The sequence below is a fragment of the Piliocolobus tephrosceles genome, chromosome 11 (genome assembly GCF_002776525.5).
Source record: "Piliocolobus tephrosceles isolate RC106 chromosome 11, ASM277652v3, whole genome shotgun sequence".
NCBI classification, from domain to species: Eukaryota; Metazoa; Chordata; class Mammalia; order Primates; family Cercopithecidae; genus Piliocolobus; species Piliocolobus tephrosceles.
Window position 1 is genome coordinate 67,245,659 of NC_045444.1, and position 25,870 is coordinate 67,271,528.

The window sequence follows — 25,870 nt, forward strand, 5'->3', positions numbered from 1 at the left end:
TTTTAACACATTTGGCTTCTTTTATTGTGGTGTCTAGCATTATTTTCCATAGAGAATTGCACTTCCAGGAATGCTTCAGCCTGTGTGGGTACATTTAAATTTACCTTATAATGATGATGATATGAATTCATGCAGTAATTAGGAGAAAGATAGCTTGAGGCACCTAAGTTATGTGGATCCAACTAGATTTCTTTTGGAAAACAGAGCTAAAAAAGGTTATCATCTTCATTTTGTGAATGTTTTTTATTTAAAAGGAAAGCAATGCTCAAAACGTTTTAATATTATATACTAGAAGAAGAGCAAACTATTTCAATACAAGTTCCTTAAATTTTCAGGCATATTTATTTTGGTTTCCTTCTGGACACTGGTGGGTGATGGTTATTGTTTTCACACAATGGTGTCATATGTATGTGACTTCTGACCCTGGAGACAAACCCTCCCCACATCCACACTAGCAAAGGACCCACACAGTTTTCTCTCCAATCCCAAGGAATCTCTCCTCCCTCTCTTAGTCTTCTCAGAGCCATCTACCTCTTTCCTCCCCTCCCCATCACCCAGCAGAATCTCTTTAGGGAGAGAAGGAAAGGGTTTCAAGTATCTCTAAGCAAGGAATTTAGAAGTGAAATCTGCTTAGGCCAGGCACGGTGGCTCACGCCTGTAATCCCAGCACTTCGGGAGGCCGAGGTGGGCGGATCACCTGAGGTCAGTAGTTCAAGACCAGCCTGGCCAACATGGTGAAACCCCATCTCTCCTGAAAGTACAAAAATTAGCCGGACATGGTGGTGTGCGTCTGTAATCCCAATTACTTGGGAGGCTGAGGCAGGAGGATCACTTGAACCCAGGAGACGGAGGTTACAGTGAGTCAAGATCACACCATTGCACTCCAGGCTGGGCAACAAGAGGGAAATTCTGTCTCAAAAAAACAAAAAAGAAAAGAAAAGAAATCTGCTTAGCATCTGAAAATCTGAGGGCAGAAGAAAGGAAAAATACAGTCATGTGCTGCATATCAATGTTTCAGTTAACAACGAACTGCATATACAATGGCAGTCCCCTAAGATTATAATGGAGCTGGAAAATTTCTATCACTAGGGGCACGGTAGCCTCATAGTACAACACATTGCTCAAGTGTTTGTGGTGATGCTAGTGTAAACAAACTTATTGCAATGCCAGTAGTATAAAAGTCTAGCACATTTAATTATGCATAGTATATAATACTTGATAATGATAATAAAAGGCTAGGTTGTTGGCTTATGTATTTATCATGCTTTTTATCATCATTAGCATGTACTGCTTTCATTTTATTTTATTTGTTTTAAAAGTTAACTGTAAAACAGCCTCAGGCAGGTCTTTCAGGAGGCATTCCAGAAGAAGGCATGTTATCATAGGAGATGACAGCTCCATGCCTGTTACTGCTCCTGAAGACCTTTCAGAGGGACAAGAGGTGGAGGTGGAAGATAGTGATATTGATGATCCTAACCCCATGTAGGCCTAGGCTAACGTGTGTGTTTGCATCTTCATTTGAAACGTAGAGTTCGAAAGTATAAAGATGAAATTTTAAAGATTGTAAAAAGCTTATAGAATAAGATATAAATAAAATATTTTTGTATATCTATACAGTATGTTTTGTTTTAAGCTATGTTATTACAAAAGAGTCAAAAGGTTTTAAACATTACAGTTTATTTAAAAATTAGGGTAAGCTAAGGTTAGTTTATTATTGAAGAAAGAAAAGTTTTAAAAATTAGTGTAGCTTACGTGCACAGTGTTTATTAGGTCTCCAGTAGTGTACAGTAATATCCTAGGCCTTTACATTCACTCATCACTCACTCACTCACTCACCCAGAGCAACTTCCAGTCCTGCAGGCTGCATTCATGGTAAGTGCCCTGTGCAGGCATACCATTTTTAAATCTTTTATATCGTATTTTCACTGTACCTCTTCAATGTTTAGCTATATTTAGATACATAAATACTTACCATTATGTTAGGATTGCCTACATTATTCAATACAGTAACATGCTGGACAAGTTTGCAGCCAAAGGAGCAATAGGCTATACCTTATAGCCTAGGTGTATATAGGCCATATCATCTAGGTTTGTCTAAGAATACTCTATGATGTTTGCACAATGATGAAGTCACCTAACAGTGCATTTCTCAGAACATATCCCCATGGCTGCCTGACTGTATGTGAAAAAAAATGATTCAGTAAAATTTTTTAGAGTATAGTGTTCTGTTTTGTCCCCACCTAAGATATTTTACTATGAAGTTTTCATCTTCTAATGCAGCATATCAGTAAGTCTCTCAACCCATTTTCCCTCTTTCTTACTTTTTTGGGAGTCACAGACTTCAGCTGGATGGAGTTCAGGGAGACAGAGTTCTGGCCAGCCCCGAAGGCAGAACCCATGCAGGAGGGTATGGTGTCCACATGGTCTCATCCGAGGCAAAACTACAGCTATGTCAGGAGGGCATGGTAACACCTGAGTAATACTTAGTGTCTTCCTTACCACCTTGCTAAAGAAAAGCCAGTTTTAGACACAGCGATATAGAAATGCTGCTTTTTTTTTTCTTAATTTGGTGAAGATCACTTTGCCAAGTGAGGATCACCTTACCAAAATGAAGATTTACTCACTTTGGTAATAAATCATGTTTATTAATTTTTAAGCACAGAAAACGTATTTTAAAAGTTTTCTTATCTTTAAGAATACAGACCAAGGTTTCAAAAACATTTTCAGTTGGAAATCTTTGGGTAGGAAAACTGCAGTAATGAGCAAAAGGGATAAAAAGGTAAAACATGTGCAAAACAGATGTTGTACTTAATTTCATGCCAGAACAAATAAAAAATCAGGATCTTGCTTTATGATTTAGACGATGAACAATCTATACAGATGTGTGTAGGCTGAAAAATTTCTCCTTGTGAAACTGGACATTTTTAAATTGTGAGAATCTACTTTCTAAAATCAACTGGTCTCAATTCCTTAAACAGAAATCTCTTCTTTTGCTTGGAGATTGTCAACAGTATCCAAACCTTAACAGTAGATCAGCACCACATGGAATGAAAAGAACTTTGAGGTTCACGCATCAAATGTAAAAACATCATATAAAAATTTGAGAACATTTTCATAAAGACGAGTAAGATCCATATAATACATGGTAATTTAAAATGTATTAAAACACATGAATTGGGCATCAATTAAGTTAGAAAGAACTGTGTTAGAACACCAAGCAGGTGGTCAAAATGGTAATGAAAAGAAATAAAAACACAGATAGTATGGAAAAGGCAGCCTGTAAACACCAAAACAGTGTCAGAGACACAGAGTCACTGCCTGGTAGAGAGGCTTGTAGGGTTTTTTAAAAATGTAAAGTATTTCACCCCCACGAGGAGATTTCAATGTAGTTATGATACATTTGAATTAATATCTTAGAGATTTCAAGTATCTTCTTCATAACCATCATCATCAGACAAGAATAGAAGTTTTTAGATTTGAGGTCTATTTGCTTTCCAAAGGGGATCTGTAGATGGCTACAGAAGGTCTCTGACTCCTTTACAATTCTATAAAATCATATGTATATATGTGTGTGTGTGTATACACACATATATAATTTATATATATGTAATATATATATATATATATATATATATATATATACATATATACATAGAGAGAGAGAGAGGGTCCATAGCTTTCATACATTCTTATGAGGGTTCCATGACTTCACAAACATTAAGAAACCGTTGGAAAGAGCAGAGCTCTACTAACAGGAGACATGTCGATTTCTCCTACATAAAAATGACCCATGCAACCCAGGAAAGCTTGGCAAACAGCCAAAGCGTAAAATGAATTAAATGCTTTGTTTATCCCTTCAGAAAAGTATAGCACAACAACTCCAGTCATACAGTTTTTATTTACATGAATAAATTACATGATTTATTACTATAAATCCAGCTATTTGTCATCAGACACTCTCCCTTTATAATTTGAAAAATTTCAAGAGCCATGGGAACTAACCATAGGTTATATTATGTTGTGTATTACTGGCAAGTGCTCAAGAAAGAACTGGCAAGAGACAGTAAATGAAAAATAAATATGTGGCTCAATCTGATGGTCAAGGGACAATAACATAGATAGCAAGGAGGGATTAGGTCAAGCACATATTGTGGGTTGTAAAGCACGTGATTTCATGTAATTCAGCTTATCAATATTCATGAGCACTTATGGTATGCAAAACACTGTGTTTCTGGTGAGAAAAAAAGCTAAACTTGAAACTTAGTAATGTTATAATTTTTCTTGTTTTAAGCCAAGAATAACTTATCAAATCAATGAGGAAGTTAAGATTTGGGCTTTGTTGGTATTTCACCAATAAGAGGATGGTAGCAAGCAAGAACCACAGTGTGGTAGATTTACGTGATGTTAACTAAGCTGGAAGGATATTTCCCTCTATTCTTTGCCTGCGTACTTCCAGGTTAATGTGAGATGCAGAAGACACAGTCCATGAGATGTGGTAGGTGGAAGCGGAAGCAAAGCAGAAAGCATGTTCTTTTATGCTGGGAAGGTCAATTGAGGGCACTGCTCTGTTTGCAGCCTTCTAGTGTTGCTGTTTGTTTGAGGGCTCACCTTGTTGGTGCTGAGCAGTGGTGGGCCTGCAGCTCCTCCAGCTCCTGGCAAGGCCTGCAGCTTCTGACTCCCAAGTAAGGTGCATGTTGAGCTCTGTGATAATGAGCTCCAGCTTTTCCCACGCTAGTTTATTAAAATTTATAATGCAGAAACCATTTTTAAGTAGTTTTGTGCTTGTCTGAGCTTAGGGAGTAATCAGAAAAAACACACATTCTTACGAATCAATTGTAGTTTCCATCACAGAACACCCACAGCATTTAAGTCGAAGGTCATGAGAAGCTGGCCTCAGATCCAGTTGATCCTTGCCTTCCGCTATCCATTGAGGTCCATCTTTCCTTACCGCTGCCTATCCTTTTTTTTTTTTTCTATGTTACTCATAATGGTTCTCCTTTTCTAATTGATGTCATATACCAATGTATACTCAAATAACCTGACAGATACATACAGAAAAAGGATTTAAAATTAGGGGATCAATTGTTGATGTCAGAAGCAATATTTTTGCATGTTTTCAAACTCAATGCAACCCAAACCATTCCCATGCTGTTGTGTTAAAATTTGTAATGCAAAAAGCATTTTTAAGTAGTTTTGTACTCTCAGGGCATAAGAAATTATCAGAAATAACAAAAACTCTTATGAATCAATTGTCGTTTCCACCACTTTTACATAATATATTCTTTCTAATCACAACTAGTAGAGCAAAAACTTACTTTCTGCAGAAAAAGTAGAGAAAGGGAAAATCCAGGATCTCACTAAAGTCATTCTTTGGCTTCTTTTTATTTTTGGAAGTTGACTAGAAAGAATATTGATCTTCTACAGTGAAAGTAAAACAAAAAAAATCACATCACTTTTAAATGTATTTGGCGCCAAGCTATCATTTATGGAAATAGATAACTGTTTCATAGTTAGTGGAACCCACTTATCTACTTTTGCAAATATTAGTAATAGTTACTAGATACCACACTGGCCTAGTAGTAGAGAGTTTAGGGAAAGAATCATGAACTGATTTGAGAGTCATTAGGTCTTATGGAAAGATAACTTACAAGAAAAAAATATCAACTCAAATTAGATTGAATTAAAGAGGAGAATTTATTGGGATGCATACTTTTTGAAATACAACCCAAGAGTAGAGATACAGCTCTTTATCTTTCTTTTTCTGTCTGAATCCCCACCCCTATCTTTGTCTCTTTCACTCCTCTCTCTCTTACTCTCCCCGTCTCCTATCCACGTCTTTCTCCCTTTTTACCCCTCTCATTCTCTGTTTCCCTCCCTCCTTCCATCTTTCTCTTGATAGTTCAGGGTACCTGTGGCACCCACTCCTAGCTTACATAGACTTCCAGCTTGAGTGCCACTGACCAACTAGCTAGTGTCTCTTCACCCAATTACTAGAAATATTCTTTGTTATAATTCAGCCAATGGATTGACTATGCAAGGGGAGGGTTTCCACTTACAGTCCAATCAGCTGTGGACAGGGAGCAAAGTACAAAAATGGGTACTAAGGGCAGTGAGTGACCCTTCTCAAAGATGGAGAAGTGAGATGGGCAGACATCCTGAGATATTTTCCACTTTACAATATTTGACCCTTCATCTAGTAGAAAGCAGTTGGATTCAGTTGCTGTTCTTGAGCAAAGAAGCAGGTAACTCTTGGTGCTTCAGCTCCATCACATTAATTCATGTAGAAAACCTATTTCTACTCTGGAGCCTATTTTTGAAAGCATAGAGTCTGTTAATGATAAGTACTATATAAATATTAGTTATGGCCATTATAAGTCTTTTAATTTTTTTGTCTTTAAGGTCCAATTTTTTTTTTAAAGTATTTGTTCTAGCTGGGCGTGGTGGCTCACGCCTATAATCCTTGCACTTTGGGCGGCTGAGGAGGGCAGATTGCTTGAGCTCAGAAGTTGAAGACCAGCCTGGGCAACCTGCCAAAACCCCATCTCCACAGAAAAATGCAAAACTTAGCTAGGCATCGTGGCATATACCTGTAGTCCCAGCTACCTAGGGGATTGAGGCAGGAGGTCGCTTGAACCTGGGAGGTTGATGCTGCAGTGAGCCTAGATGGCACCACTGCATTTCAGCCTGGGGGACAAAGTGAGATCTAAAAAAAAACAAACAAACAAAAAAACAAAACAAAACAAAAAATCTTTGTTTTAGATAACTATTTGGTCTCCTTATCAATGTGAAATAAAGGGTTCAGACTCCCATTCTCAAGGTATGATCATGATAAAAATGTGACCATAATTATGAGAGATATTATGGTATATCTCATCCCCCTGAGGTTGTACTCTTCTTTCTGAATAAGAAAATGTTATGCTCCCTGAATGTTTATGCAAATGCAATATTTATTTTAACATTGAACCACAAACAAAATAAATAAGACATTTCTGATATATGAAAAGTACCACAGTGGAAGTGAGAAATTATATACAAAAAGCAAAATGAAATTGCAGAATGCTGTAAGTTGAATGGGGCTTTGGGGAGCATTCAGAGATTAAATGGTTCAATCCAACCCTTTTAATTTCCAGGTTAAGAAATTGAAGGTTAGGGGAGATTAGGTAGCTTTATAAAAATTAGTTTGCATCTGAGCTAGTCCTCAGTCTTGTAATTCCAAATACAAGCAAAATAGCAAAATCTTGCCTTAAAAAGTAAATCAGGGAAATTAAAATCTTTATGTTCTCTTTCTTAGAAATTATTGTTCACCCGATAATTTATCAATATGACATCACGTAAGGATGTAAGAGAGAGAAAATTGTTGAATCTTCTTTGTCCATATGAACAAATTATGAACAAATTATTTTATTCATAGTAACTTTGTTTCTACCATGAAGCACTGCATAGTATATGCTTTTTAATAAAATTAATTGAAACTTATATTGCTAAGGATGCTCATAACAAATGATATCCTTGACTTTTACCAAACCAGAACTGGAGATTCAAGAGGGAAGAGAATAGTACAAGCCTTAGTTTCCATCACATTTAGCACTGAATATCCAGGACAGAGATCACATATAATTTATTGTACATGTATAAAATATTGGGGAGGCTGGCAAGAACAGAAGAAAAGCAAAGAGATTTAAAGATTTGAGAAAGAAAGAATCATAATTCACTATTTAAAACTTACATGGGCCTGAAATTCATTCTATGATGAGCCTTGTCAAAGGGTGAAATGAAAAAGTTTTAAGATTCAGAGTGAATGATACATAAACTTATAAGACAAAATAGTTGCATCCATATGACAGGGGGAAAAGACTGGAGTTATTTTAACATGGAATCATATGCAATTGTTTGTATATTGCTTTTTTTTCCCCCTTGAGACATTCTGGCTGCCTTACCCTTGGTCAAGTCTCTTGACTCATTTGTAAAGTTAAATTTCATCCAGGGAAAGCCTTTCATGTCTATTTATATCACATTCTACTTTCATTTGGTTTATTTAATGATTTATTAAATATATTAAGCATAGCACAATTTCCTATGAGAGTTGAAACATATGACTAAAATTATTTTAAAATTATGTTTATGTTGTGATTTATAAAATTGCAAATTGTCAAAGACATAAGGGATAATGATAAAATAGCACACATTTTCTTGAAGCCTACACATTACTTTAAGACCTCACTTGAAAGCTGGTAATTTCCTTGAAATAGCCCATAGGGGAAGCATATGCAAGGAAACTGGCAGCATATGGTTTGAATAGATGTGCCTGTATAGCGAAGGACCAGACTGGGAGAAGGTATTAATGAAGCATATGAATACAGGAGCAATTTCTTAACTTGGTGCAGAGACCAATCCCATTTTTATCCAATTTTTATAATCTGTATTATTTAAGGGAGAAAAATATTTTACTGAGGGTTGAACACTCAATACTTTAAGTGTGCTCTAATGGATGTATCATGTAGAGAGCAAGGCAATTGCTTACCTCTTTTATTATTTGGTGGATTTATAAACTAGCAAAAAATGGTTCAGTAGCCATAGCAGCTTGTATTGATAGTGAACAAGTCACTTAACCTTTCTGTGTATCAATGTCTTAAAACAATTAAATCATTAATTCAACATACTGATTGTCAACTACATGCAAAGCATTTTGCTAATTCCTAGGATGAAGGAGTGAGAGTGAGTGATAGGAGATGAGGCTAGATGAGTAGTAGATACCAGATTTAAAATGGCCTTGTGTGACATAATAAGTAAGTAGGATTTATCCTTTATAGTCTTTTGGGTATTATTAAAGGATTCTAAACAAGGGAGTGGTATAATTAGGTCTTAGAAATAACACCCTGGTAGTAATGTGAGGCATAGATCAAAAGAGGATAAACTTGGCCGAGTTAGGACAATGGTAATTAATCAGACCAGAAATGATGGTTGCCTGAACAAAGGCCCTATCAGTGGTGATGGGGAGAAAGGATGGGTTTGAGAAATTGTGAGGAAGTTTGCTTGTAATTGATTAGATTTGGAGGCCAAGAAAGAAGCCTGCTTTGATAGTGATCCATATAATATTGATTTCTGACTTGTAAAATAAAGCATATACAGAACCTTGCATAACTTCAATTCGCTCTTATAACAGTAAAAGTAATTGTTAAAGATTATTAACTTTGTCTATCAAGTTATACATGTAAATGAATAAAGTACATTTTCAGACTGTGTATGTAATGCAAACAAGCTTTAAAACTGGTTTTTTGTTTCACTTTTGCTAATAAATAGGTTTAGAAAGCTGGTCTAAATTGACAGTCTATAGTTTATATTTAAAGGATAGCTTTCGCTTCCCTACGGGAATGAGAAACAGCACTTATAGAAAATTCCATACAAAGTTTTGAGGTCTAACATGCCATGATTTGATAGACTAGGGCATCTGAATATTTAGTTCCTGACTCCAGAGAGCAAATGTTAGAAGACAGAATTGATGAATATTTGACTTAAACTAATTCCTTGAATATCTAGCCATGTATTTTATACCATCTATCATTGTGGTTTCTCAGCACTTAGAAATATGAGCTCTGAATAAAAATGTAGAGAACCACCTGTCTACATGGCAGTCTTCCAAGAATCCACAATCTAAATTATGCTTACCACTAGCAGGAAATGTAGGCAGCCACCTTCTACTTGTCATTCTCACATCCATTTTTCAAAGGAAGACTATTGCAAGGAAACTAACTTTATGTTAAGACTGATATAATAGAGTACACTTCTTGTACATGGCAGCTTAGAATTAGGTGCTAGGATTTGAGGGAAATCAAGTGAGGCAGACACACAATACATAACTTCTGACATCTCTTTCAGGCATTTGATTTTGGAATCTAACGCAGTGTGAGTTTACTAGTGACCAAGGAGGACAATAGTGGAGCAGAGTAGGATTATTAAGTTTCAGTCTTTAATAGTTGAGTAACACAAGAATAGTTTCTTTTTGTTTAATTGCTAGGTTTTTGGTTGTTTTTGTTAAGTTAAAAGCTTTTTGATAACTTTCTGCCTTACAACTGTGTATAAGCCCCTGAATTGTTACGGTGTGAGGTACAAAGATAAAAGGGATGGCCTTTGTGTTAGGCTGTTCTTGCATTGCTATAAAGAAATACCTGAGATAGGTAATTTATAAGAAAAGAGGTTTAATCAGTTCATGGTTCTGCAGGCTGTACAGGAAACATACCACCAGCATCTGTTTGGCTTCTGGGGAGGCCTCAGAGAACTTTTACTCATAGCAGAAGGTAAAGTGGGAACAGATATGTCACATAATGAAAGCAGGAGCAAGAGCTCGGTGGAGCAGTGCCATATTTTATAACAACCAGATCTCATGAGAACTCACTATCATGAGGACAGAATCAAGCCATGAAGGATCTGCCCCCATGACCCAAACACATCCCACCAGGCCCCACCTCCAACACTGGGTATTACATCTTAATATGAAATTTGGATGGGACATCCAAACTATTAGGTTTGTGCAAAAGTATTATGCTTAACCTAATATATCAGCCTGTAATCAATAGAGTGAATATTAAGCTCTATTTGTGAGATACAAATATCACTGACTAAAAATGGAAAATAAAGATTGACACATAACAATGGTTTATGATTTCAAATCAGTATACTGTTAAAATTTCTATTAGAGAAATTTTGTTTACTAATTTCTGTTAGAGAAATTAGTAAATTCTATGTTTGTTATTTATAACATACCACAGTGGTTAAATATATGAGATTAAATTCGGATCTAAGTCCTAGCTTCAAAACTTGAGTCTGACATTTACTAGTGGTGAGGCTGTGAATCAGTTATTTAACCCCTTAAACTTTAATGACTTCATTTTTAATATTGAAATAGTCCTAGCAATTGAGCTCAAAGTAATTTTCATTAATAGTTGCTGGAGAGTATTAGTATTGACAGTAGTAGAAGTAGGTAATCCTTTTTTGTCCCACAAAATAATTGAGGTGAATTATTTTTAAAACTTAAAAAATGATAGTAGAAAATAATCAGGATATTTTTCTTAGTATATAAGAGTTAAAAAAAGCAAAGATGACTCAATATGTGTGAATTTATGTATATCTGTGTGATTAAATATGAGAGAGAGGTATCTTTGTATATTTGAGCTTTCAAATTTAAGCTTTAAATTTGGCTTTAAGATTCATGACAGCCAATTTAAAAGTAGAATATATTCAGTCATGTCATTTCTCAATATCTATACGGGAAAAGTATGCCAATTATTCAGATAAAGCAATATTTTTCTTAACAATAATTTCTTAATGGGATTTCTTACAAGAGGATTTATATAGAGAGCATATTACAGTAAATACACATTATGGTTTCAACACTCGATTGCTGAAGCAAAAATATTAATGTATTGTTTTCTGTTTGATCTTTTGATAAAAGTCCATCTCACCACCAGTGGACAATTCAGTGATGCAAACTCCATGAAGGATAAAGTTCATGGAATTCAACTATGTAGGTTTTTGGTAGTCCAGTTCATTGATCCAAGGAAGAATTTAGAGCAACTTGAGAGATGGTTGGAATATGCAATTATCTTATTTAATACAACATTTTCATTGGCTTTCTGATGACAGCTGGTGGCAGAAACTGTGAACCCATCGTCTGAGGTGAGGGTAGATTCATGCACTTTAGGAACAAAGGAGCAATTGGGATGATTGGGATCCTAAGAGGACCAACCAAAATCCTCAGTGGACTACTCAATATAAAATACTTTTTAATAATCATGGATAAGAAGAATTACTTACAGAGGGGAGAACTAGCCTTTTCAAAAGTTTTAAAATAGCAAAATATTGTTTTCTGAATTTTTTTCTAATATAAAGTCTGTTTTATTAAATTGAATATGTACATGGCTTCAGAATCTCAATATGAGACAAAGGGATACTTCATTAAAAAAAAAAAAAAACCTCTCTCTGTACCAGTACCATGCTGTTTTGGTGAAATTGATTCTGTGAAAAGTGATTTTGGTAGTTTGATAGTAGTATGTTAAATTTGTAGATTGCATGGGGGTGGAGTATGGCCATTTTATTGATACTACCTCTTTTCATCCATCAGCATGGAATGTTTTTCCTTTTGCTTGTTTTATCTCTGACTTCTTTCAGCAGTGTTTTAAAGTTCTCCTTGCAGTGATTATTAACTTCTTTGGTTAGATGTAATTCTAAGTATGTTTTTATGTGTATGTGTGGCTGCTGTAAATGGAATTACATTCTTGATTTGGCTCTCAGTTTGAATGTTATTGGTGTATAGAAATGTTACTGATTTTTGTACATTGATTTTGTATCCTGAAACTTTACAGAAGTCGTTTATCAGGTCTAGATGCCTTTTGGCAGAGTCTTTAGGGTTTACTATGTATAGAATCATACCATCAGTGAAGGAAGATAATTTGACTCCTTTTCTTATTTTGATGCCTTTTATTTCTTTCTATTGCCCGATTGTTCTGGCTAGGACTTCCAGTACTGTGTAGAATAGGGGTGGTGAGAGTAGGCATCCTTGTCTTCTTCCTGTTTTTTGTTTTGTTTTGTTTTGTTTTGAGACGGAGTCTCATTCTGTCTCCAGGCTGGAGTGCAGTGGTGCCATCTCAGCTCACTGCTACTTCCACCTCCTGGGTTCAAGCAATTTTCCTGCCTCAGCCTCCTGAGTAGGTGAAACTACAGGTATGCACCACCATGCCCAACTAATTTCTGTGGTTTTAGTAGAGACGGGGTTTCACCATGTTGGCCAGGAGAGTCTCCATTACTTCATCTGCCTGCCTCAGCCTCCCAAAGTGCTAGGATTACAGGCGTGAGTCACCGCGCCCGGCCATTCCTGTTCCTAAGGGGAATGCTTCCAGCTTTTGCCCATTCAGTATGGTGTTGGTTGTGGGTCTGTCACAGATGGTTCTTATTATTTTAAGGTACGTTCTTTTGATGTCTTTTTTGTTGAGGGTTTTTATCATGAGGAGTTGAATTTTACCAAAAGCTTTCTCACATCTATTGAAATGATCATCAGGTTTTTGTTTTTAATTCTGTTTATGTAATGAATCACATGTATTGATTTACATGTGTTGAATCAGTTTTACATCTTAGGGATAAGCGTACTTGATCATTGTAAATTAAATTTTTGATGTGCTGCTGGATTCAGTTTGTTAGTGTTTTGTTGAGGATTTTTTTGTGTCTATGTTCATCAGTGATACGGGCCTGCAGTTTTCTATATATTTTTTTTATTGTGCCTTTGCTAAGTTTTGATATCAGGGTAGTGCTGGCTTTGTAGAATTGGTTCTGGAGGAGTCCTTCCTCTTTGATTTTTTTTGGAATAGCTTCAGTAGAATTGGTACCAGCTTTTCTCTATACATCTTGTAGAATTCAGCTGTGAATCCATCTGGTCCAGGGCCTGTTTTTGTTGGTAGGGTCTTTTTTTAATGACTGATTCAATTTCAGAACACAATATTGATCTGTTCAGGGTTTCAATATCTTCCTTATTTAATCTTGAGAGGTTGTGTGTTCCAGGATTGTTTCCATTTCCTTTAGGTTTTGTAGTTTGTATGCATAGAGGTATTCATACTATCTCTGAGGATCTTTTGTATTTCTGTGATGTCAGTGGTAATGTTACATATGTTGTTTCTGATTGTGTTTATTTGAATCTTCTCTTTTCCTTAATCCTTTGGATTTTTGAGTTCTCAGTTTCATTCAGTTCTGCTTGAATTTTAGTTATTTCTTTTCTTCTGCTAGCTTTGGAGTTAGTTTGTTTTCATTTTTGTAGTTCCTTTAACTGAGATGTTAGATTGTTAATTTAAGATCTAGCAAAGACATAAAATCAACCTAGGGGCCCATCAGTGGTGGATTGGATAAAGAAAATGTGGTACAAATATATTATGGAATATGATGCAGCCATAAAAAAGAAAAAATATATATCCTTTCCAGCAACATGGATACAGCTGGAGGTCATCATCCTAAGCAAATTGACTCAGGAACAAATAACCAAATACCACATATTCTCACTTATAAATGGGAACTGGGAACAATAGACACTGGATGCTAATGGAGGAAGGAGCTGGGGAGCTGGGGAGCGAGGAAGGACTGAACATGTACCTATTGAGTACAATGCTCAGCCCCTGCATGATGGAATCATTCATATCCCAAACCTCAACCTCATGCAATATACCCATGTAACAAACCTGCCATAGGTACCCCCTGAATCTAAAATAAAAGTTGAAATTATAAAAAATAAATACATAAGTAAGTTCATTTAAAAACCTGAAGACCACTATATGCTAATTATGTAAGTAGCAGTGCTGCATGTTAAGAATTATTAAATTGTTGGTTTGGAGAAGATTTTGGAAAATGGAATAATGGGATGGGATAACAAACGTATTTCTCTACTTATTTAAATTAAAACACATCTTTATCAGATAACAGCAGTATAAAGACATGCTGTGACTTACAGTAGTCCATTTTTCCTAGCATCATCACTGACAAACTTGTAATAGTAGATTACTTAAAAGAGCACATGACATAAATTAATCTATTTTTGGCTTAATTTGTACCCATTAAAGTAATGTGAAATTTGTTTTCTCTTCAATCTTGTTTAATCGAATGAATGTGGTTTTCTTTATTCAACACTGAATGGTTAGTTATCAGGCTGTGTTGGTAAAGTGCAAGGTTGAGCAATGAAGATTAGGAAAGTGTTTGTCAAACCTATCTTATCATAAGACTCACTTGGGGTGCTCCTCAAAAATACAGATTATGCTGCTACTCCAATCCTCCTGGATCATAATTTGGGCAAGGTGAATGTTGTTGGAAATCTGTATTTTTAACAAGTGTGTAGGTAATTGTTTTATAATTAGACAAGTCTTGAAACATTGGACTAAGTTAATTCTTCTCAGGAACATTTTGGAGATGATCTTTGCTTTTGAAGATCATTTCCTCCACTTCCCTACTCTTTCACCTTTCAGAACCAAAGAACAATCCACATATTCTCCAACAAAATATCATGACCAACACTTGATCTTCTTTTTCCTCCTACATGCAGAGTTCATCAGATTACAGTCTGCATAGATCTCTGCTGTGTTTTGGAATAGCAGGACTTTTAAAGTATATTTTTCACTAACAACTCTTGTGGTCAGGGGTTCATGTTGGTGAGGCCTCCGCTTAGCTTTAATGAAATATAGAAGATTAAAATTTGGTTAATTCTGGCTTTACATTTAATACATTGGGATAGGCCTGCCATTTTCCATAATATATGGATACAGGACATAAGGTGTTGGAATAATTTCCAAACACTCATTATTACATTGTATTTTCAGGTACTACTGAATATCAAACATTTACTTCTTGGCTTCTAGTTCATTTTAGAACCTTTGCACATTTTAAGTTTTTTAAGGTATGATAGGATTTTAAGATGATATTTAAAAATTCACAATCAGACCTTTTCACTTAGGACAGCTAGCAACTCAATATGTTGTTTCTATAGGCTCTATGTTTTTCTTCAAAGTGATTTTTCTGCTAAAGATCTACCTTTAATTTTAAATAACATGTGGGCATGGGAAAGCAAGACTTTAATTTTTACAAAGAATCTACACAATGCCTTGCAAAAATAATGTCAGGAGAACAAGATCTACCTCACATTTCTAACGCATAAGATCTTTTTTTAATGTAGGTATGCTCAGTTCTTAATTGACTTTTTTCTCTATAGTAAAAATAAATTCATTCTTTTTGGATACTCTTATTTAGTACTAAGTAGCTGGGACTGTAGCTAGTCATTCAGTTCATCAAAATCTTATGTTGCGACTCCGTAGTATTTAGTGATGAAGAATTAAATTTATTTATATCTACTTAATACATGAATTCTGAATCAAAATGGCAGTGTTCTTACGGCTAGAAGTTGACATATCTTATAGCATGTAAGCACAACATATTCATAAAAAATAATTCATTTACAAGTTGAACTCCCATATCCTTGAATGCATTGCCACATTTGTTTTAGCAGACCATTCCTGGAAGATAGTACAGAAATTTACAAAGAAAACATTACTGTTTGTTTTTTGACAGACACTTTCACACTAAGAGCACTGTGTTTAGGAGGGCGAATTGATGTCAAATGTTGAAACCTTCAATCTGTTGTATTTGTGATTTTTAAATCCACATATTTCTGTACATGACTTCAGTGCAATATTATATGACAGGTTTTGATATTTCTTTTCTAAAGATATTGGAGGCCTTAATCAAGAGGATCCTTGAAACCTATCCACCTGACAGTTGGAGGACAGTTCCATACCCTTATAGGTGAGAACTTTACATGTTATTTGATTTCATTTGATTAAATGGGTTGATCTTTCCCTTTAGTGTTGAGGTGGTCATATTACATTACACCAACTGGCAGCAAAAGATAGCAATACAGAAAAGCTGAAAGCCAAACTTTGAGTTATAAATGTTTCTATGGCAGTGACCCTTTGTGAATTTAAAAATTGAATTTAAGACCGCTTTTCATCATTCTCCATATTTTCAGTCTTGGTCAACAGGTCTGCCCCTAGTGTCAAAGTGTTTTATTACCCTACAAAGCTTTTAATTATGTTTGTGAGCCCAAATATATCTTAAAACAGCATGGTGGAAGCAATGGCCCAGTGCCTCCTTGCTGGAGGCATTCTTGTAAAACAAATGATTTTTCTTATATTATCTTAGAATATATCCATTTCAGAATATATATGTTCAAGGTGTCCGAAATATGTGTGTGTATACATGCTTGTATGTAGTATGTAGTTTATAAATTTATTTGAACTTCACTAAAGGCATCAGAATAAATATTATGTATATGTTTGAAAATACTAAATGTCCAAAGAGTTTTTATAAAAACTAAAACTGTACTTTTGCATATTATTGAAAATAAGTATTTTATGAAGAAAAACATGTTTTTAAAAACTGCAAATTTTTATAACATTAATTTCTTAACATAATGCGAACAAGAGTCAACTTACAAAACCTTATCATTCCCAAAAGTGTCTAAAAAAGGTAACTTGTCATTCAACTGAGCCACCATGTATTAATAATTTTTCATGTGAAAAATCTAAGATGAAATACCAAGATGAACAGGGCACTATTTTTGGTAAAGTGGCTTATATCAAAATTATAGTTAATCTTGTAAAACTAATGAGTAATATTTTTGGTGAACAGACAAAATATCACATATTTTTCTCGCTTTCTCCCAAAATGGAAATATCTGGATCAATTTTTTCCTGATAACAAAGCAAGTATATGTCCATACTAAAAATATTCAGGCAATCCTGCTGAACCTTACCCCTTCTTGAACCTTCCTACCTCCCTACCTTCCTTCTCCACCCACCCTCTACTCTAGCTTTCCTACTTCACAAAGATAAAAATTGGATGCGTGTGTATACGTGTATGTGTGGGTGTGTGCTTGCATATGTGTATGCTTACATCTGTAGCACTTGGTATGTAGTTTAGTGCTTGGTACATGACAAGCACTAAATAGATGCAAACTTAATTATAATTTATAGGTGACTCAATTGCATATTTGGTCTCATAACTTTTTTGGTAACACGCCTTTTACTCTTTATATACTGTGGCAGGGATTTTTTCACATATAATCATATAGATCTCTTATGCGTGTTGAATATTTTGCATTCATTTTATTGTTTTTTTATTTTTTATTTTTTTATTTTTATTTTTATTTTTTTTTTTTTGAGACAGAGTCTCGCTCTTGCCCCCAGGCTGGAGTGCAGTGGCGCTGTCTCGGCTCACTGCAAGCTCCACCTCCCGGGTTCACGCCTTTCTCCTGCCTCAGCCTCCCGAGTAGCTGGGACTACAGGCGCCCGCTGCTACGCCCGGCTAATTTTTTTGTATTTTTAGTAGAGATGGGGTTTCACTGTGTTAGCCAGGATGGTCTCGATCTCCTGACCTCGTGATCCGCCCACCTCGGCCTCTCAAAGTGCTGGAATTACAGGCTTGAGCCACCGCGCCCGGCCTCATTTTATTGTTATATCTTAATTTGTTTTAATAAGTTCTGCTACATGGTCATTTCAATGGTTTAAATTTATTTTTGCAAAAATGACAATGTTAAAATAAATATTGCCCTCCAAAAATATTGAACTAATTTATACTACCAAAACCAACAAATATGAGAAAACTGATTTCTTTCTACTCTCGTCAGTACTTGGCATTACTAGTACTTTCTTATCTTTGTTACTCTGAGGAATGACAGATGGTATCACATGATTGAATTCGCTGGCATTTTTGTTGATTGTCTTTGATGTGATTATTGGTCATTGGTTTTCTTTGAGATTGCCTTTCTATGTCATGTAACCATTTCTTTTTATGAAATTTGTGTATGCTTTTCGTATGTGCTCTTTCTTTACATATTATGAATATTAACTCCATTTCTCTCACATATGTTGTAAGTCTTTTTTCTTCAATTTATCATTTGTCTTTTGATTTTTTATATTATATGGTATATTCTTCCGTGCAGATATGTGTCAACTGTCTTTTTCTTTATGCTTTATAATCTTTGATGTCAAATTAGAAAGCTTCCTACTTCAAGACTTAGATAATACTTATTCTTATGGTTTTCCCATTACTTTTACAGCTTTATATTTTTTATGCTAAAATCTCACCCATCTGTTTCATCTGAGAAGTATGCTCATACATTTATGCCTTCAGATAAAATAACCATTTTGGGTTTTTGGTCAAAATGAATAATATCTATGAATTAATTTTGAGATAATTAGTATCTTATCAATTCCAAATCTTCCTACCCATAACAAATATGCTATGCCTTTTCATGTATTTAACTTTTCCTTTATGTCTTTTTAGATATCTTTCTAATTCTTTGTATAGTTTTTGAATATTTCTGAAATCATATCTCTGCAGATATCCCTGCCAAAACTCTTGGAAAGGATTAGCTTTGGTTACTTTCCTCCCCTCTGAGCAAATCATCATGGCCAAAGGAAAGAAGCGTTCTATTTGGCTAGGTCCAGTGAGGTCCCCGAGTGAAGCCAGGGAAAAGGAGGGCATACAGGTTGGCACCAACCCAATCCAAACTATGGATCTGAGCAGGAATGCTGTGGGTGGGGTTTGAGTTCTAAAAGAAGAGATGCTAGGTAGAAAAAGTAAGAGAATTTTATTTATACTAAATTCTTCTTTCTTTCCGTAAACTATGATTCATCTAAAACACTAGCTCATCCCCATCAATGCACTTTAAACCAGACACCCTCCCTCTTCTCTCCACTTTGGTATTCATGACTTCTGCCTCCACAATCTCATCAAAATTTAGCAAATTGGAATTAACAAACCTAGAATGTCACAACAAATCTTTGTCTTTACAAAGTTTTATATCAAACTGAGATTACTTTTGAAAATGATTCTATTTTTATTTCCATTTACTTAATGTTAATTTTTGCTTTACTTTTTTTTTTTTTTTTTTTTTTTTTTTTTTTTTTTTTTTTTTTTTTTTGGCTTGGCTTGGCTTGGTAAACACAAGAAAATAAAGATTTTCAGATTTCTTCCTTATCTTGTTCTGATATAAGATCTCTTTTTTGTTCTTTGTTTACATGACACTGCTTGGAAACTTTCTTGGGACTCTATTTTAATTGTAGGATTCAAATTTATTATAATTTGGGGGTTGAAAATATGTGTCCAGAGACATAGGATGAGGGGTAAAATTAAATCAATGTTCCCATTTTGATCTTGGGTTAGGCATAGCAATGAAAAGAACTAAACATTCTAAATGGTTACAGTTCCAAACTAGGTAATTATTAATGATTAATTGCTTCTCCATGGAAATCAAAATGATAAAGGTCAATTTATACATTGATTTCTACAGACCTGGAGTGATAAATGAATAAATGGATTCTTTTGAAGAGTTTCTGAAATTTATTATTCAGCTTTTACTATTTAGAAAATGTAATAGTCATATTTTCAGATTTCAAAATGCAATAACTACTGAATGTTTACACATATATTAATACTTATATTTCCAATTTCTTCTCCTTATTATATAATCTCTGACTCCATGGTTTCATCTCCAAATTTAGAGCTCTTGGGAGCTCCATGGGTTAGATTTACTCACATCTTTGATGTAACCTGCTCAGGTACATTTTCCAGGATAAAGTTCCTCTGTGGCTTGCACATCAGTATGAACCCATTTGCTTTCAGATTTCCACATAGTTTAGGAAGCTGCTGTTTGTTGATGTCACACTCACTCTTATTTTCAGCACTGTCTACAGATTTGTTCTTTTTGGTATAGCTTTACTCCCACTGAATGGCATCATGGGAAAGAAGTGAAATACACCTGGGTGTTCAGTCGACCATTTTGAACCAAAAGTCTAGTTCCCTTTTAACAACAAAGAATAGGGAAGAAAAAACCATACTACTTTCAGAAATGTTTTTTATTTAAATTCATATTTTTTCTGTCATTTTTGAGAGCTTTACTATAAACTATACTCAATGATAAATGCTTTATATGCATTTTCTCATTTAATCTTCATGTCACCCTCAAAGGTAGAGATTACCTTCCCCTTCTTATAAGGAAGAAAACTAAAGTTCCAAAAAGCTAAATAATTTGTCCAAATCATACAGGTAGCAAATAACGGATTTGAGAACTAAACCTATAGTTAGTTGTTGCCAGAAGCTATACTCTAATCACTCTACATACTGCCTTTCTATTCTCTTTCTAACTTAATGCCATCATTATCCATTTGGTCTACTATTTCTAGTACATTTAGCTGCAAACACTTCTTATTGCCTATTATAAACTCAGTAGTTTCCTAGATGTTGTATTTGTAAAGATGAATAAGGCAGTCTCTGTATACGTCCTAATTCTTGAAGAATTTCAAAGGAAGGGGAGCAAGATGGCAGAATAAAAGGCTCCACTGATCCCCCTACTCTGACCAAGGACACCAATTTGACAACTATTTACCCAGAAAAAAAGCACCTTTTATAAGAACCAAAAATCAGGTGAGCACTCATGGCACCTGGTTGTAACTTCATATCACTGAAGGATGCACCGATGAGGTAAACAAACAAACAAACAAACAAACAAAAAAGTCCTGAATCACTGATGCTACCTTTTCCCTAACCCCAGCAGCAGCAATATGATGCAGATAGTATCTCTGGGCACTGGAGGAAGGAGAAGACAGCAATTGTGAGGCATTGAACTCAGCACTGTCCCATTAAGGCAAAAAGGAAAACGGGACCTAACTCAGCTGCCACCTGCCTGTGGAGGGAACATTCACACCAGCACTAGCCGGAGGGGAATTGCCAGTCCCAGTGGTCTGAACTTGAGTTCCCACAAACCTCACTACTGCAAGCTACAGTGCTCTCTGTCTCCAAGTAAACTTGAAAAGCAGTCTAAGCCATAAAGACTGCAATTCTCACACGAGTCTAGGGCTGAACTGGGTCCAGAGACAGTGGACTGGGTGGGGTCGGGGTGCACAGGACATACTGAGACATCAGTCGGGATGGCTAAGGGAGTGCTGGCATCACCCCTCCTCTAACAGCAGGTTGCACAGTGACTCCAAAAGAGATCCTTTTATTCCTTTCTTCTGCTCAAGGAGAGAAGCAGAAAGTGTAGAGAGGACTTTGTCTTGCGTCTTGAAGACCAGCTCAGCCACAGCAAGACAGGGTATTGGTTAGAGTCATGAGGCCTCCATTCCAGGCCCTAGCTTCCAGATGATATTTCCAGACACACCCTGGGCCAGAAGGGAACTTGCTGCCTTGAGGGAAAGGGCCCAGTGCCGGCGGTATTTATCACCTGCTAACTGAAGAGCCCTTGGGCCCTGAATAAGCAGTAGTGACACCCAGGTACTACACCAAGGGCATTAGGTGAGCCTCTGAGACTTGCTGGCTTGAGATGAGACTTGGTACATTACAAGCTGTGGTGACTCTGGGGCAAAACTCTTTCTGTTTGAGAAAATCAGAGGGAAAAGTAAAGGGGACTTTGTCTTACACCTTAGGTATTAGCATGGCCACAGTGGGGTAAGCACCAAGTGGGCTCTTAGGGTCCCTGATTCCAAGTCTTGACTCTTGGATGGCATTTCTGGACCTGCCCTGGGCCAGAGGGGGCCCACTGCCATGAAGTGTGAGTCCTAGGTCAGGCAGTATTCACCAAAAGCTGACTTAAGAGCCCTGGAGCCTTAAGGTAATTTTGGAGGTAATCTGGCAGTAGTCCTCATGGCCTGGGTGGCGGTGGCTAAGGGTTGAGGCTCCTCTGCCTTTGGAAAGGGGAGGGAAGAGTGGAAGGACTACATCTTGTGGTTTGAGTACCAGCTCAGCTGCAGTACTATAGAATACCAGGTAGACTTATAAGGTTTTTGACTCTAGTCCCTGACTCCCAAACAGCACTTCTGGACCCAGGGAAGAATGCAGGCCTGGCTGGCTTTGCCACCTGCTGATTATAGAGCCTCAAGGCCTAGAGTGAATATAGGCAGTAGCCAGGGAATGACTACAGCAGGCCTTGAGCAAGGCTCAGTACTGTGCTGGCTTCAAATCTGACCCAGTGTAGCCAAAGTGGTCGTGGCCACAAGGATGCTTCTGTTACTTCACTCCTAACTTTAGGTGCCTCAGAACAGAGAGAGAGGCTCTGTTTGGGAGAAAGTATGGGAAGAGAACAAGATTCTCTGCTTGGTAATCGCGAGAATTCTCCCAGATCTTGCCCAAGACCATCAAGGAGGTACCTCTACATGTATGTAAGAACCTCAGTGTTACTGGGGGTGGGATGCCCCCTAAAGCAGATACAGCTTAGATTAAAACACATAAGTCTTTTTAAATATCTGTAAAGCATTCCCAAGAAAGATGGGTACAGATAAGCCCAGACAGTGAAGACTGCGATAAATACCTAACTCTTCAATGCCCAGACACTGAAGAACATCTACTAGCATTAACACCATCCAGGAAAACATGACCTCACCAATTGAGGTAAATAAGACACCAGGGACCAATCCTGGAGAAACAGAGATATGTGACCCTTCAGATAGAGAATTCAAAATAGCTGTGTTGAGGAAACTGAAAGAAATTCAAGGTAACACAGAGAAGGAATTCAGAATTCCATCAGATAAATTTAACAAAGAGATTCAAATTATTAAAAAGAATCTAGCAGAAATTCTAGAGTTGAAAAATGCAGCTGGCATACTGAAGAATGTATCAGAATCCTTTAATAGCTGATTGATAACAGAAGAGAGAATTTGTGAGCTTGAAGATTGGATATTTGAAAATTCAGTCAGAGGAGATGAAATAAAAAAGAGTGATAAAACAATGAAGCATGCCTACAGGATCTATAAAAGACCCTCAAAAGGGCATATCTAAGAGTTATTGACCTTAAAGAGGTAATAGAGAAAGAGATAGGGTAGAAATTTTATTCAAAGGGATAGTGACAGAGAACTTTCCAAACCTAGAGAAAGATATCAATATCCAAGTACAAGATTATAGAACACCAAGCAGATTTAACCCAAAGAAGGCTACCTAAAGGCATTTAGTAATCAAACTCCCAAAGATCAAGGATAAAGAAAGGATCCTAAAAGCAACAAGAGAAAGGCAACCAATCACGTACATTGGAGATTCAATACCTCTGGCAGCAGAATTTTCAATAGAAACCTTACAGGACAGGAGAGAGTGGCAAGCCGTATTTAAAGTGCTGAAGAAAAAGTACTTTTACCCTAGAATAGTATATCCAACGAAAATAATCTTTAAACAGGAAGGAGAAATAAAGACTTTCGCAGACAAACAAAAGCTAACATCAACACCAGACCTGTCTTATAAGAAATGCTAAAGGAATTTCTTTGATCAGAAAGAAAAGGATGTTAATGAGCAATAAGAAATATTCTGAAGATACAAAACTCACCGGTAATAGTAAGTACATAGAAAAGCACAGAATATTAGAACACTGTAACTGTGGTATGTAAACTACTTTTATCCTAAGTAGAAAGAGTTATTAACCAATCACAAATATTAACTACAAAACTTTTCAAGACATAGTCCAATATGATATAAATAGAAACAACAAAAAGTTAGGAGAGGGACAAAGTTGAAGCATAAAGTTATTAGTTTTCTTTTTGTTTATATGTTTGCTTGTTTATGCAAACAGTGTTAAGTTGTTATCAGGGTAAAATAATGGATTATAAAATAGTATTTTTAAGCCTCATGGTAACCTCAAACCAAAAAACATACGATAGATACAAAAAAAAAAAAAAAAAAAAAGAGCAAGAAACTAAATCATACGACCAGAGAAAATTACCTTCATTAAAGGAAGACAGGAAGGAAAGAAGGAAGGAAGAGAAGAGTACAAAACCACAAAATAATTAATAAAATGGCAGGAGTAAGTTCTTATTTATCAACAATATCATTGAATGTAAATGTACTAAACTATCCCATCAAAAGACATAGAAAAGCTGAATCAATGAAAAAACAAGACCCATTGACCCCTCGTCTACAAGAAACACACTTCACCTATAAAGACACAGATAGACTGAAAATAAAGGGTTGGAAAATGATATTCCATACCAACAGAAACCAAAAAAGAACAGGAGTAGCTATACTTATATCAAATAAAATAGATTTAAAGACAACTATAACCGACAAAGAAGGTCACTATATAATGATAAAGGGGTCAATTCAGCAAGAGAATAAACAAATATGTATGCAGCCATCACTGGAGCACTCAGCTATATAAAGCAAACATTATTAGAACTAAAGAGAGAGATAGGCCCCAATACAATAATAACTGGAGACTTCAACACCTCACTTTCACATTGGACAGACATTCCAGACAAAAAAAATCAACAAATAAACATTGGACTTAATCTACACTACAGACCAAGTGGATCCAATAGATATTTACAGAACATTTAATAGAGTGGTTGAAGAATACACATTTATTTCCTCACCACATGGATCATTCTGAAGGATTGACTATATGTTAGGCCGCAAAACAAGTATTAAAACATTCAAAACATTGAAATATGTCAAGCATCTTCTCTGACAACAATGGAATAAAACTAGAAATCAGTAACAAGAGGAATTTTGGAAACTATATAAATACATGGAAGTTAAACAATATGCTTCTGAATGACTAGTAAGTCAATGCAGAAATTAAGAAGGAAATTGAGAAATTTGTTGAAAAAAATGATAATGGAAACAATATGTCAAAATCTATGGAATATAACAAAAAGAGTACTCAGAGAGAAGTTTCTAACTGTAAGTGCCTACATTACAAAAGAGGAAAAACTTCAAATAAACAATCTAATGATGTATCTTAAAGAACTAGGAAAGCAAGAGAAAACCAAACCCAAAAATACTAGAACAAGAGAAATAATAAAGACCAGAGCAGAAATAAAAAAAAGTCAAATGAAAAAAAAAATACAAAAATCAATGGAACAAAAACTTGTTTTTTAAAAAAGTTAAACAAAATTGGCAAACTTAATAGAATAAAAGAGAGAAGATACAAATAAATGAAGTAAAAAATGATAAAGGAGACATTACAACAGACACTGCAGAAATTCAAAGGATTATTAGTGCTACTGTGAGCAACTATGTGCCAAAGAATTGGAAAATCTAGAAAACAATGGACAAATTCTTAGACATATACAACCTACCAAGATTGAACCAGAAAGAAACCTAAAACCTGAACAGACCAATAATAAAATCAAAGCCATAATAAAAAATTTCCCACTAAAGAAAAACCCAGGACCAATGGCTTCACTGCTGAACTCTACCAAACATTTAAAGAACTGTATACTTCCTATTTCCTGAGGTGCTGGTTCCAAGGAAGGTAGTTAAGTAAACTGTTAAGTTGTAATACAAAAACTGCCATATAAACAGTTCTGTT

The 25,870-nt window shown here is 35.7% G+C and overlaps 1 long non-coding RNA gene across 1 annotated transcript in view; it reads left to right on the forward strand.

Moving 5' to 3' along the window:
• LOC111542789 overlaps window positions 1–25,870 on the forward strand; it is a 32,457-nt gene that overhangs the window by 5,521 nt on the left and 1,066 nt on the right. The window contains exon 3 of the long non-coding RNA XR_002731662.1: window positions 16,247–16,323. This is a non-coding gene — a long non-coding RNA (uncharacterized LOC111542789). The remainder of the gene's footprint in view (window positions 1–16,246; window positions 16,324–25,870) is intronic.